This window comes from Equus caballus, chromosome 16 (genome assembly GCF_041296265.1).
Source record: "Equus caballus isolate H_3958 breed thoroughbred chromosome 16, TB-T2T, whole genome shotgun sequence".
NCBI lineage: Eukaryota > Metazoa > Chordata > Mammalia > Perissodactyla > Equidae > Equus > Equus caballus.
In genome coordinates this window covers 7,209,612-7,223,867 of record NC_091699.1, presented here as the reverse complement: position 1 = coordinate 7,223,867, position 14,256 = coordinate 7,209,612, and the positions used below count along the sequence as shown (strand labels likewise).

At 34.4% G+C, this 14,256-nt stretch overlaps 1 pseudogene; it reads right to left on the bottom strand.

Annotated features, from left to right (window-relative positions):
* The window catches only part of LOC138918140 (regulator of DNA class I crossover intermediates 1-like), a 72,344-nt pseudogene that overhangs the window by 25,546 nt on the left and 32,542 nt on the right, over positions 1–14,256 (bottom strand).

The window sequence follows — 14,256 nt, the reverse complement described above, 5'->3', positions numbered from 1 at the left end:
GTGGTGTTTTGAGCAGAATAATGTTATTCTGTGATATCAAAGGCATAACCTATAGCACGCAATAATATACGCCATTCACACCAGAGAAACTGTATTATTTTAAATGAGAAAATAAATGTAAAAGCACTTCATAAATTAGAAAGCACACTACAAATGTAAATAATCATTTTTAAACAGCATTTTAAGCATTCTGACTCAGAAGAATCACTCACTGAGAGATCTGGAGAACAGAGAAATGTATAACGCACAGTTATTGCTCACAGGAAATAGTCTGGAAGGGGAGAGAAAAACTAGAAAGTGATAAGTGCTATTCTACAGTGTTACGACAGTAAATAAAAGAAATGCTTTTACTTGAGAAAAATCAAGTAGGTGGCATTTGAGTTGGGGACTGAATGTTGGGAAGGATTGCTACTTGTAAAGATTGACAGAGAGAAATGATGCTAAAAATATAAAAGCCTTACTAAGATAAATCGATCCAACTTCTTTAACACTTTTTCCTATAGATAAAAGTTCATTCATTTACGGACTACAATATGGATAAATTCATTATCTAAATAAGCCTTTTATGTGCATTAAATAGATATTTAATGTACGCCTGCCATGTGGTAGGGAGATAATACAGCTTATATTCTAGTGAAGGAAGATAATAACAAATAAATAAGATAACTAACCATTAATAAGTACAATGGATAAAAGAAATAAACAAATAAAAAAGATAATTACAGCAGCTTTATAGGTGCTACAAGATCAGACGATGGAACAACTTGTGTTGGAGGTCCTTTTCAGATAGCTGGTCAGGAAAGTTCCTAGCAAAGAAGTGATAAATAAGCTAAAGATACAGAATGATTAGACATATAAAGAGAGGAGTATGCATACTGCAGGGGATGGAATAAACACAAATACAAGATTTGCAGCACATGTGAGAAACAAAAAGAAGAGGAGTAAAGCTAGAATAGAATCAGTGAAAGAAAACTTACGGCCTAAGGCTTAAAAGGTACAAAAGGGCCCAGATCATGTAGAGCTTTATTTTTGAAAAGAGCAATAAGAAATATTGAAAGTTGCTAAGTACAAAAGTAAAACTCTCTTGCTTTTTGCCTTAAAAACTATCAGTCTGACTGCTGGGTGAATGCGAATATCCTGATTTCCATCTGGCCAAAATGAAGCTAGAGAAACAAGATTTAGCCTCATTGACTGACAGAATTATAAAACTGGACAAACTGTATGAGACAATGGCTTTCAGACTTGGGCCATTGGATAGAATAGGATAACGATCCCTGACAGAGAGAAAACAAGTAAGGTGAATTCTATGACTGCTCCTAGCTTATTGCTTGGAGAGAGTATCCAAGCCACAGAACAGAGAGGGGAAATCCAGTTGGAGCCCACAGATTCCCTTTGTTGAGGAAACAGCACTGGAAGGTCAGGAAGACTGCAGAGAACAGAGTATGCAGGGCAGAGTACCATGAAGGAGAGTGCTTCAAAGAGAGAGGGCTCCAGAGATCTACAGAAAGTTCTCAAATCTTCAGCTAAGTACTGATCAGCACATGCATATGAAGTAATTACCCAAGGCTGGGAAAAGCAACACCCAAGATGAGAAGATTGAACAATTCCAGGAACTCAAACAGAAATGAGAAAATTTTGTGTTTCCACCAGTTAGAGTGGAAAACCTCTTAATTCAAAGGAACTCCAAGAATACAAGAAGGGTATTGCCTTAGCAGGGGGCAAAATTAGCCACAGAGTGAAGGTGTATCTGGTCCTGTTTAACAAAGTTTAAAGCAAGCCTTAATAAGATCATACTATTTCCAAGCAACTAAAATCCCAGAAAAACCTTAGGAAAATTTATAGGAATACAAAAATTTCCAGACCAAAAAGATGAAATTCATAATGTATACAATCTAAAAAAAAATTATCAGGAATGCAAAAAAGTAGAAAGTTACAACCCATAATGAAGAGAAAAATCAATTATTAGAAATAGACCAAGAAATGACACAAATGATAGAATTCGTAGACAAGGACATTAAAAGAGTTATCAGAACTATATTCCCTTCGTCCAAAAAGATAGACGAAAGACTGAGGATGTTGAATAGAAACATGGAAGATATAAAGAAGAGTTAAAACAAACTTCTAGAGATAAAAAATATACTGAATAGATTTACATAGAGATTAGACACCAAAGAAGATACAACTAGAGAATCTGAAGAAAAAGCAATATAATCTATATAAAATGAAACAATGAGAGAAAAAAAGATGAAAATAAATAAACAGAGCATCAATAAACTGTGACACAACTTCAAATGGACTAACTTACATGTTATTAAGGTCCCCAAAGAAGAGAGGAGAGGAATAAAAAACATCCAAAAAATCAATGGCTGAATTTTCCACATTCGATAAAAACTAAGTTCACAGATCCAAGATGCTCAATGCAGCTCAAAGACAAGAAATAAAAAGAAAAGGAACATCCTAATCAATGGATAGAAATCTATGATAGAAAATCCACCATGGAGAATCTATGATAGAAAAATCTTAGCAACAGAGAAAAATTATATATTAGATATATAGATATTAAGATAAGAACGACAGCAACTTCTAGTAGGAGACAATGCAAAAGATATCTTTCAAAAAGAAAAGAATAAAAACTTACAAATACACAGAAGCTGAAAGAATTAATTACTAGCAGCCCCACACTATAAGAAATGTTAACAAAAGTCTTTCAAACATAAGGAAAATATCACCACATGGAAATCTAGATCTACACAAAATAACAAAGACCACCAAAAATGATAAATTTGTGCTTAAGTATAAAAAACATATTTTCTTAATTTTTAACTCTCTTTAAAGCAAAAAGAACAATAATATATTATTGGATTTATAACATTTATATAAGTGAATGTATGAATACAACACCACAAAGGCCAGAGGGGAGAAACAGAAGCATACCATTACAGGGTTCTTACACAATACTTGAAGTAGTATAACATAACTAGAATATAGTCTGTGATAAATTAAAATATATACAATAAATTCTAAAGAAACCACTGAAAAACAAAACAGAGTTATAGATAACAAGCCAACAAAAGGATAAATTAAGTCATAAAAAAGACTAAAATCAAATAAAGGCAGAAAAGAGGGAAAGGGAACAAAGATTATATGGGAGAAATAAAAAATAAATAGCAAGAGAACAGACAAATCCAATCATATATCAATTGTTGCACTAAATGTAAACTATATTCATAACCATAATACAAGTCTCAATAAATTTGAAAGGATTCAAATCACACAAAGGATGTTCCCTGTCCACAATGGAAGTAATTTAGAAAGATAACAGAAAAGTCTTGGGAATTTTAGGAACCAAATAACAAATTTCTAAATATCTCATGGAGTGAAGAAGAAATCAAAAGGAAAATTAGAAAGTTTTTTAACTGAATGAAAATAAAACAAAACATATCAAAATTTGTAGGATGCAGCAAAGCAGCAGTTATGGAAAATTTACAGCACTAAACACGTGCATTAGAAAAGAAAAATAGTCTCAAGTCAATGACCTCAGCTTTCACCTTAAGAAATCAGGAAAAAAGGAGTAAATTAAATCCAAAGTAAACAGACAAAAGGAAATAAAGATAAGAGCAGAATTCAATGAAATAAAAACAAAAGTAAGAAATACATGAAACTGAAAGATGATTCTGTGAGAAAATAAATAAAATTGGCAAGTCTCTAATCAGAATAATCACTGGGAAAAAGGGGAGAAGAAACAACTTACCCATATTAGTACTGGGAGAAAAGACATCACTACAGAAGTTAAAGATTTCATACGCATAATAAGGAGATATTATGAATAACTTTGTCAATAAATTTTACAACATAGATAAAATGGATACATTTTTTGTATGACACAAACTACCAAAGCTCACTAAAAAAATAATAATCCAACTAGCCTTCTATCTAGTAAAAAATGGAAATTATAGTAAAAAAAAAAAACCTTCCCACAAAAAGAACTTCATACCAACTGACTTCACTGATGAACTCTACCAGACATTTCAGGAAGAAATGTACCAATCCTACACAAACTCTTTCAGAAAATTACACAGGAGGGAATACTTCTCAACTCATTCTATGACACCAACATTAGGCTGATATCAAAACCAGACTAAGATATTACAAGATATTACTAGAAAGTAATCTCCCTCATGAAGACTAATGTAAAAATCCCTAACAAAATTTTGGCAAATCAAATCCAATGAATGCATAACAAGGTTAGCACATTGTGACCAAGTAGGGTTTATCTCAGGAATACAAGGTTGGTTTAACATTCAAAATTAATCAATTGTGGGGCCAGACTTCTGGAATGAGAGACTGAGAAACCTGGCAAATCTTGTCCCCTAAGAGCAGTAACAGAACCAGATAACACTCACCAAAAAAATCATCTCAAATATGGGGAGTGACCAATGGCATCCAATAAACTGTGAAGCAGTACTTCAAGAAAAACTACTCAACCTTAGTAGAACCAGTGGGAGCCTGTGGAGTTTTAGCCTTAGGCTGCCACCATCCCTCCACCCCCAACTCCATGGCTGGTAGCCTACCAAGGCTGAGCTTGTCTGGAGAGGGTCGGGAAGGTGGGAGACTCATGCCCAGGGAATTTGTCAAAAATAATCATTGTCTTGGTGGCAAACTATCAAAGAAGCCCAAAATTGCAGCTGCCTGAGGCTGAGATATTTGGAGCAAGCAAAAACCATCCAGCAATTTCATAGAGAGATCCAGAAAACAAAAAGGTACAAGAGGCTTTGATAAACTCCCAGACCCTCCTGGTGGTCTGGAAGGTTGCATACACGTGTAAGGCTGAGTGCAGACTCAGGAGAGACCAGAAAGAGCTACAGGTATCTACTCATCCCTAGCTGAGTGTAAGGTCTTGTGCAAGGGAGGAAGCCTTGTTAGCTGAAGGTACGTAAACACAACCTCCAACTAATCATTGGTTGGCCTCTAAGCACTGCTTAGAGGGAAATTTATACCTTTTAATGCCTGTATTAGGAGAGAAGAAATATATCAAATCAGTAAGTTAAGCTTGTACTTTAAGAAACTAAAAAAAGACAGGCAAACTAAGCCAAAAGCAAGCAGAAAAAGGAAATCATAAACATTAGGGCAGAGATCAATGGAATGAAAAACAGAAAAATAGAGAAAATTGATAAAACCCTAAACTTAGTTCTTTAAAAAGACCAATAAAATTAGCAAATCTTCAGCTACACTAACCAAGAAAAACAGGAGAAAAGACACAGATCTAGAACTCAAAAAGGGACATCAACACCAACCTGACAGAAACTGAAAGGGTTTCAAGGGAATACTATAAATCACCTTATGCTAAAAATCATACAACTTAGATGAAGTGGATTAATTCCTAGAAAAACACATATTACTACAACTGATTCAAGAAGAAATTAGAAAATCTGAATAGATCTTTACACAAGTAAAAAAAATTAGTAAAAAGCCTTCCCACTAAGAATAGCCCTGATGCAAAAACATCTAAAGAATCCACAAATTCTTCTATTAAATAGAGCAAACACTTTACACTTTATTATATGAGGCCAGTATTATTCTGATATGAAAGCCAGACAAAAAACATAAGAAGAAAAGAAAAATTCAGACCAATTTTCCTAATGAATATGGATGCAAAAATCATAAACAAAATATTAGCAAACCAAATCCAGCATTACATGAAGAGGTTTATATATAATGACCAAGCAGCTTTTAACCCAGGAGTGCAAGGTAGTTTAATACTTCAAAATACGGTAATATATTACATGTTAATAGAATAAAGGGAAAAACTAGATGATAATCTCAAGGGACACAGAAAGAGCATTTGACAAAATCCATGATAAAAACATTCAATGAACTAGGAATAGAAGGGACTTTCCTCAACCTGATAAAGGGCACCTACACAAAAACCTACAGCTAATATCATACTTAATAGTGAAGGCTAAATGCTTTTTCCCTAAGAGTGGGAAAAATGCAAGCATGGCCACTCTTATCACTGCTATTCAACACTGTACTAGAGGCTGTAGTCACTCAGGCAAGAAAAACAAGTAAAAGGCAACCAGATTGAAAAAGGAGAGATAAAAACACCTTTATTTATAGACAACATAATCCAGTATGGTGAAACTCCTAAAGAATCCACAAAAATACTACTAGAACTAATAATGATCTCAGCAAAGTTGAAGGATACAAGATCAATATACAAAAATTAATTGTATTTCTATACACTAGCAATGAACAATCCAAAAATGAAATTAAGAAAATAATTCAATTCACAACAGCATAAAAAGAATAAGATACTTAGAAATAAATTTAACAAAAGCAGCACACTGCTTATATATTGAAAACTACAATACATTACTGAGGGGCCAGCCCAGTGGCCAAGTGGTTAAGTTCACACGCTCCGCTTCAGCGGCCCAAGGTTTTGCCGGTTCGGATCCTGGACGCGGACATGGCACCACTCATCAGGCCACATTGAGGCAGTATCCCACATGCTGCAAGTAGAAGGACCCACAACTAGAATATATAGCTGTGTACTGGGGGGATTTGCGGAGAAAAAGCAGGACAAAAAAAAAAGGATTGGCAACAGTTGTTAGCTCAGGTACCAATCTTTAAAAAAAAATACATTACTCAGAGAAATTAAAGAAGATCAAACACAATGTAATATGGTTCAGCCATAAAAAAGGAAATCTTGCCATTTGTGACAACATAGATGAAGAGGGAGAGCATTATGCTAAGTGAAATAAGTCAGACACAGAAAGATAAATACTATATGATTTCACCCATACATGGAATCTAAAACGTCACACTCGAAGCAGAGAATAGAATGGTGGCTGCCAGATGCTGAGGAGTAGGGGAAATGAGATATTAGTCAAAGGGTACAAACTTCCAGTTATAAGATGAGTAAGTTCTGGGGATCTAATGTACAAGATGATGACTATAGTTAATAATACTATATTGTATACTTGTAAATTGCATATTTGTTAATAGAGCAGATCTTAAGTGGTCTGATCACATACCCAAAAATGGTAACTATGTGAGGTGATGAATGTGTTAATTAGCTTGACTGTGGTAATCATTTCACAATGTATATGTATAGCAAATCATCATCTTGAACATCTTAAATATATACAATTTTTATTTGTCAATTATATCTCAATAAATCTGGAAAAATAAAACTCTTCAAACACACTGGAAGGTTCTCTCATGCCCCTCCAAGTCCACCCTCCCAACAGTAACCACCATTCTGAGTGCTATCACCATTCATTAATTCAGCCAGGGTCTGAACTCCACATAAATGGAATTACACAATGGTCCTCTTTTTGTGTTGAGATTCTTCCATGGAGATGCTTGTTACTGCATGTATCAGCAGTTTATTTTTTTTCATTTCTGTGTATTATTTCACTGCATGAATATAATATAATATTCTATTCTTTTGTGTGTGTGTGAGGGAGAGTGGCCCTGAGCTAACATCTGTTGCCTATCTTCCTCCTTTTGCTTGAGGAAGATTGTCAGTGAGCTAATCTCTATGTCAATCTTCCTCTATTTTATGTGGGATGCCACCACAGTGCGGGTTGACAAGTGTTGCTAGGTCTGCCCCTGGGATCCAAACTTGCAAACCCTAGGCCACCGAAGTGGAGCATGCAAACTTAACCACTATGCCACCAGGCCAGCCCCATAATATTCTATTCTTAATGGACATCTAGGTTAGTTCAAATTTGGGACTACTATGAATAAAGCTGTTACGACATTCAAAAAAAAATGAATAGGAGAAAAATTTCATGTTCATGGATTGGAAAAATCACTATTGTTAAGATGGCAATTTTCCCCAAATTGATCTACAAATTCAATAGAATCCCTATCAAAATCCAAGTAGGCTTTTTTTATTTCCAGAAACTGACAGGTTGATGCTAAAATTTATATGGAAATGCAAAGGACTAAGAAAAGCCAAAACATTTTCAAAAAAGAACAACAAACTGGAAGACTAATACAGTTCTCAATTTCAAAACATACAGTAAAGCTATAGTAATCAGGACAGTGTGGCACTGACATAAAGATAGACATAATTAACCGATGGAACAGAACTGAGATTCCTGGGGGAAAAGAAAAACAACTTACATTTTTGGTCAATCGATTTTCAACAAAGGTGCCAAAGCAATTCAGTGGGGAAAAGATATTCTTTCCTTTCCACAAATGCAAATGGTGAATTTAGACCCTTACCTCACACAATACATAAGAGTTAACTCAAAACAGATCATAGACCTAAATGTAAGATCTAAAACTACAAGACAGAAAAAAACATAGGAAAAAATCTTCACGGCCCTGGCTTAGTCAAAGACTTGTTAGCTATGACAACACACAAACAATTTCTAAATGAAAAAATTAATAAACTGTATTTCATCAAAATTAAACCCTTTTTTACTTCAAAAAGACACCACTAAGGAAAGGAAAAAGGTAAGCATTTCACCAAAGATACACAAATGGCTGATAAGCACATGAAAAGATGCCAACATCATTAGTCATTAGGGAAATGCAAAATTAAAACCAAAGTAAGATACTATTACATATTGACTAGAATGGCGTATATTTTAAAAGACTGACTTTACCAAGTGTTGTCAAAGGTATGCTGCAACTGGAACTCTCATACACTGCTGATGCGATGTAAAATGGTACAAATCACTTTAGAAAACAGTTTGTCAGTTTCTTAAAAATTTAATCATATACCTACCATATGACCCAGCCATTCCACTCATAGATGTTTCCCCAAGTGAAATGAAAGCATATGTCTAAACAAAGACTTCTATATGAACTTTCATAGCAGCTTTATTTGGAAGAGCAAAAACTTGGAGAAAAAAGCCAAATGGTCATCAACAGATGAATAAACTGTGCTATGGCCATACAATGGAATACTACTCAGCAATAAAAAGGAATGAACCATTGATATACACAACCAACGACATAGATGAATCTCAAATTATGCTAGGTCAAAGAAGCTAGACCAAAACAAGGAAAACATACTGTATTAATGCAATTTATATAAAATTCTAGAAAATACAAACTAATCAACAGTGATAGAAAGCAGATCAGCAGTTGCCTTGGGATGGGAGTAAGGGATGTAAAGTAGCCAGAGGAAGGGATTACAAAGGTGCCCAAAGAAACTACTGGGGATGATGAATGGTCATTATTTTTGACATATGTCACAACTTACCAAAGTGCACATTTTAGATAAGTTCAGTTTATGGTATGTTGATTATACATTAATAAAGTGTGAAAAAAAATAGACCTAAGGACAAAGAGGAAACAAAAAGAACTGTTATATGGCTATTACAATTCTAGGCAAGAGGCAGTGGTGGCTTAGACTGAAATGGAACCTGTAGAGATGGAGAAATGAGTAGATAACTTTAAAGTTTATTAGAATACAGAATTGACAATACTTTGTGAAACAGATATTGGGAGCTGAAGGAAAGGAAGGAATCAGGTACAACTTTTTTATAGCTTAAGCAACTGAGTGAATAGTGGTGCCATTTACTAAAATGAGGAAGACTGAGACAGAATTACAGAGTCAAAGTTTCTCACTATGATTACCAAGAGTGATTCAAACTGGTTTTACAAGTTTAATGTCTTTTAAAACAACGAACCAGAGTTTAAATACAGACACCTAGAAAATAAAAATGGGGCACTGATCAACTACCATAAATATGAAAAAAAAATTATTATGTTTATGATAAAGAAAAAGAAAGTAGTAATTCATAAAATAGGGATTATAAAACAGACGCAAAGCACCTTGGCCCAAAATATTTTTTAAAATAAATAAATGAAAGGTAGATATATACATCAGAAAATCGTTACTTATAACTACTTTAATTAAATGCTACATTTTCCTTACAGTGTTTTTTCTTCCTTAGAAGTTTTACTTAGGTCTGTTCACGTTTCTAACTAAAAATACTTCTGTCCAGTAAAATCAAATTAATAACTCAAAGAAAGCATGCTACAGGTTCTTTATTTCCTTCAACATCTTTGCTTACCTGTTTAATCTTTCAAATAACGTTCCAAATTGTGCTGTTTTATATGATGGACTGAAAGCATCTTGATTTTTGTTTAATTTGGAAATCACGGAATTAGAATAATTAACATTACTGAGCTGAAAAAAAAAAAAGGAAGAACCTGCCAAAAGGGTAAATGTACATATATACAATTTAAATAATTTACCGTAAAACCTCATTTAAGTAGACATCTATAGTTTAAAAATGTATTTTTTAGTCTAAAAGAAAGTGTCCTTATTGAAAACAAAATAAATACTGTTCTAATAATGAAAGCAGTGTCAGTATTTGAATGACTGCTAAAATAACAGGGTTGATCTATGGTGAGCTAACCATTTTCTCAGAGGTAAAAAAAGATTAAAAAAAAAGACCCGGAACACCAAGATCTTGAGTAAATAAAAGTTAAATATCGCTGACAGAAAATAATGATTTCTCCCAAGGAAACAACTGCACTTATCTCAGTTCCTCCATTTACTAAGTAATTTTAGACTGCTATTTTAATCTTTTTTTAAAAAAAAGATTTTGTCTTTCTTCTTTCTCCCCAAAACCTCCCGTTACATAGTTGTGTATTTTTAGTTGTGGGTCCTTCTAGTTGTGGCATGTGGGACACCGACTTAGCATGGCCTGACGAGCTGTGCCATGTCCACGTCCAGGATTCGAACCGGCACAACCCTGGGCCGCCGTAGTGGAGCGCGTGAACTTAACCACTCGGCCACAGGGCCAGCCTCTGCTACTTTAATCTTTCTGAATATCGCTACCACTGAATGCAAAACGGGGAAAGTATGGAAAGACTCTTGTGAAAAGCAGATGTGATAACCCATTTGTTAATGAGGAAGGTACCATATAAAGATATTATAATGGCCCAACACTAATCTATCCAGCAATAATAATTCATATCTGTAGTATATTTTATGTATAAGCCATGAAACACAGAAACGAGACGTCCAAAGACAAGCAATGACAGAAAGAGTCAGAAAAAAAAAGACGTGCAGGCAAAAAGAGATACTAAAAGTCTTTTTTTAAAAAAAGGTCTAAAATCAAGAAAAGCTGAAAATAAAGTCTGATAACACATCTCATCTCAGCCTCAGAGAGACAGTGTCAATGGTGCAGGGACAATGTCATCCCTTGAAGCGAGAAACACACAAATAAATCAAAACAGAAGAGAATATTATATATTGGCTCAATACTACTTCTCCAGGGACTAGTAAGCCCCAGACCACTTTTTATTCTAACCTGTTTTTCAACTCATTTTCTTATGTAATTTATAGTCTCATTTTAATTTTCCTGAAATCTCTCCAAATATATATCCAAATAAATAAATTCCCTAATACTTCACAATGTGACACCACAGCTTACCAGGGACGTTAGCTTCTCTTTTCTCTCTTCTGCCATATGAAGTACAACATTATTTACCCCTTTGGAGATAATCACTAACCTGCAGTCTCTAAGTAGAAGATTATTCAAGTATAGATTACACAGGGTCTCATTCTCTATCCTATAAACTATTTAACAAAGAAAGGATGAGTTAAAGCTGATGTAGGATGCAAGTTTTAATCTTATAAAATACAAATGGAACGGGTAACTGAATGTTTTTCATTGCATCACTCGAAAATTATTGGGGGGCCAGCCCAGTGGCATAGTGGTTAAGTTCCCACACTATGCTTCGGCGGCCTAGGGTTCACTGGTTCAGATCCTGGGCACAGACCTACATACCACTCAACAAACCATGCTGTGGCAGCAACCCATATACAAAATGGAGGAAGAGGGCCACAGGTGTTAGCTCAGCAACAATATTCCTCAAACAAAAAGAGGAAGAGTGGCAACAGATGTTGGCTCAGGGCCAATCTTCCTCACCAAAGCAACAACAAAAAATTATTGGGTCCTTAAATTAATAAGCCTAGCACAATACATCATTTTCCCTTCTCAGAAAAGCAGAAAATATACTTCAATAAAATTGAATATCATTACATATTGTATATAACTATAATACTGTAATATATAACTATAATTTATAAATGATTATAAATTTGCTAATTATAAATTAATTTAGAAATAATACACAAATATCACATAAAACCACCTCATGCTAAAAATGGGAGAGATTCAAAACTAAATATTCTTGTTAACCTTGTTAACAAGATAGAGTGTTTACATAACCATTTTACTCACTACCATTATATATTAGTATAGTAACCTTTAATAATTTTATATTTTTTAACTCTATGTAAACTTAGTAAAAGATCATTTCTTGGTATGTTCTATGGCATATATATTTCAAACTTCAAAAATTTGGATGTTTTTATAATTTTAACTATAGAGACTACAACGATTGAACATTTTAGCACTAAATATCTCTATCTATATACATATATGTGCATAGTCTTGGATGGAAGTGCATATAACCAGCTATCTTTCAAGTCATAGGAAGAATCAAGCCATCACAACTTATACTTTAACAGATTACTATGACATCACTGAGATTATGTACTGCTATTCACAGGATCCTTTCCATATCATGTATACTGGGCCATCATGACATCACCAACTACTCCTTTACTGTGATTACAATCAAGTATTACATAACACATTGAACTATGGTCAATTTTACTATCAATAATTTTATAAAAAGATGATGATTTCAAAGACTTTTAAAGAACATTCCAGTTTTGGGATTCACAATCTTCTACAGCCCAGAGAATTAAGTTTTTGACCTAAGAAGAATTATTATACTTAATTTCTCTCCTAATTTGGCTATATCTATAGCAACCCACAACTAATATTTTTTCAATCCATAAAAAGACAAAAAGAGCATATCACAAAAATATAAAATGCTAAGAACTAGTGAGTGAAAGGGACCTGTTCACAAACAACCAACCCACTAACTGGGAAAAAATATTTGCAAGTCATATATCTGACAAAGGCTTAATATCCATAATATATAAAGAACTCACACAACTCAACAACAAAAAAATCAAACAACCCGATCAAAAAATGGGCAGGAGACATGAACAGACATTTCTCCAAAGAAGATATACGGATGGCCAAATAGACACATGAAAAGAAGTTCATCACCGCTGATCATCAGGGAAATGCAAATCAAAACTACACTAAGCTATCACCTTACACCCATTAGAATGACACAAATAACTAAAACAAATAGTAACAAATGTTGGAGAGGTTGTGGAGAAAAAGGAACCCTCATACACTGCTGGTGGGAATGCAAACTGGTGCAGCCACTATGGAAAACAGTACGGATATTCCTCAAAAAATTAAAAATAGAAACACCTTATGACTCAGCCATCCCACTACTGGGTATCTATCCAAAGAGCTTGAAGTCAGCAATTCCAAAAGTCCCATGCACCCCAATGTCCACTGCAGCATTATTTACAATAGCCAAGACATGGAAGCAACCTAAGTGCCCATCAACAGATGACTGGATATACTACTCAGCCATAGAAAAGAACAAAATCGTCCCATTTGCAACAACATGGATGGACCTTGAGGGAATTATGTTAAGTGAAATAAGCCAGATAGAGGAGGACAATTTCTGTATGACTCCACTTATATGAGGAATTTAAAAATGTAGACAAAGAGAACAGATTAGTGGCTACCAGGGGAAAGATGGGGTGGGGGTTGGGCACAAAGGGTGAAGGGGTGCACCTACAACACAACTGACAAACAATAATGTACAAATGAAATTTCACAAGATTGTAACCTATCTAACTCAATAAAGACTTTTATTTAAAAAAAGAAAGGTACCTGTTCATTCTGCTTTTTTTCATATGCAACTTTCTGAGGACTAGGCACTATTCTGGGAATAAAATTTTGTCCTGTAATATCTCTGTTAGAAGCTAATTCTGCTGACAAAGATGGTGGTGTGAAGCTGCAGTTTTCTATTCTGCTCAATTGAGGTTCAAACATTGTATATGAGTCCATGACTTGTGAGGACTATAGGAAAGAAGATACAATCATTTGATTTGCCAAAATATATAAACTAGAGACGAGGAAAGTTAAAATAAAAGTGAAAAAGGTCACGAGTTAGAGAAAAAGTCCCAAGTAAAGGCAAGTCATCAGTAACTGACAGTCCTTACTAAGACAAGAGAGGTTATCAACTAAGATTATACTTAAGAGCTCCTTTCCATCTGCCTTTCTCACCGATGGTCCCCTCTACCCTCAAGCTCCATTCCTGCAGGTCATCTCC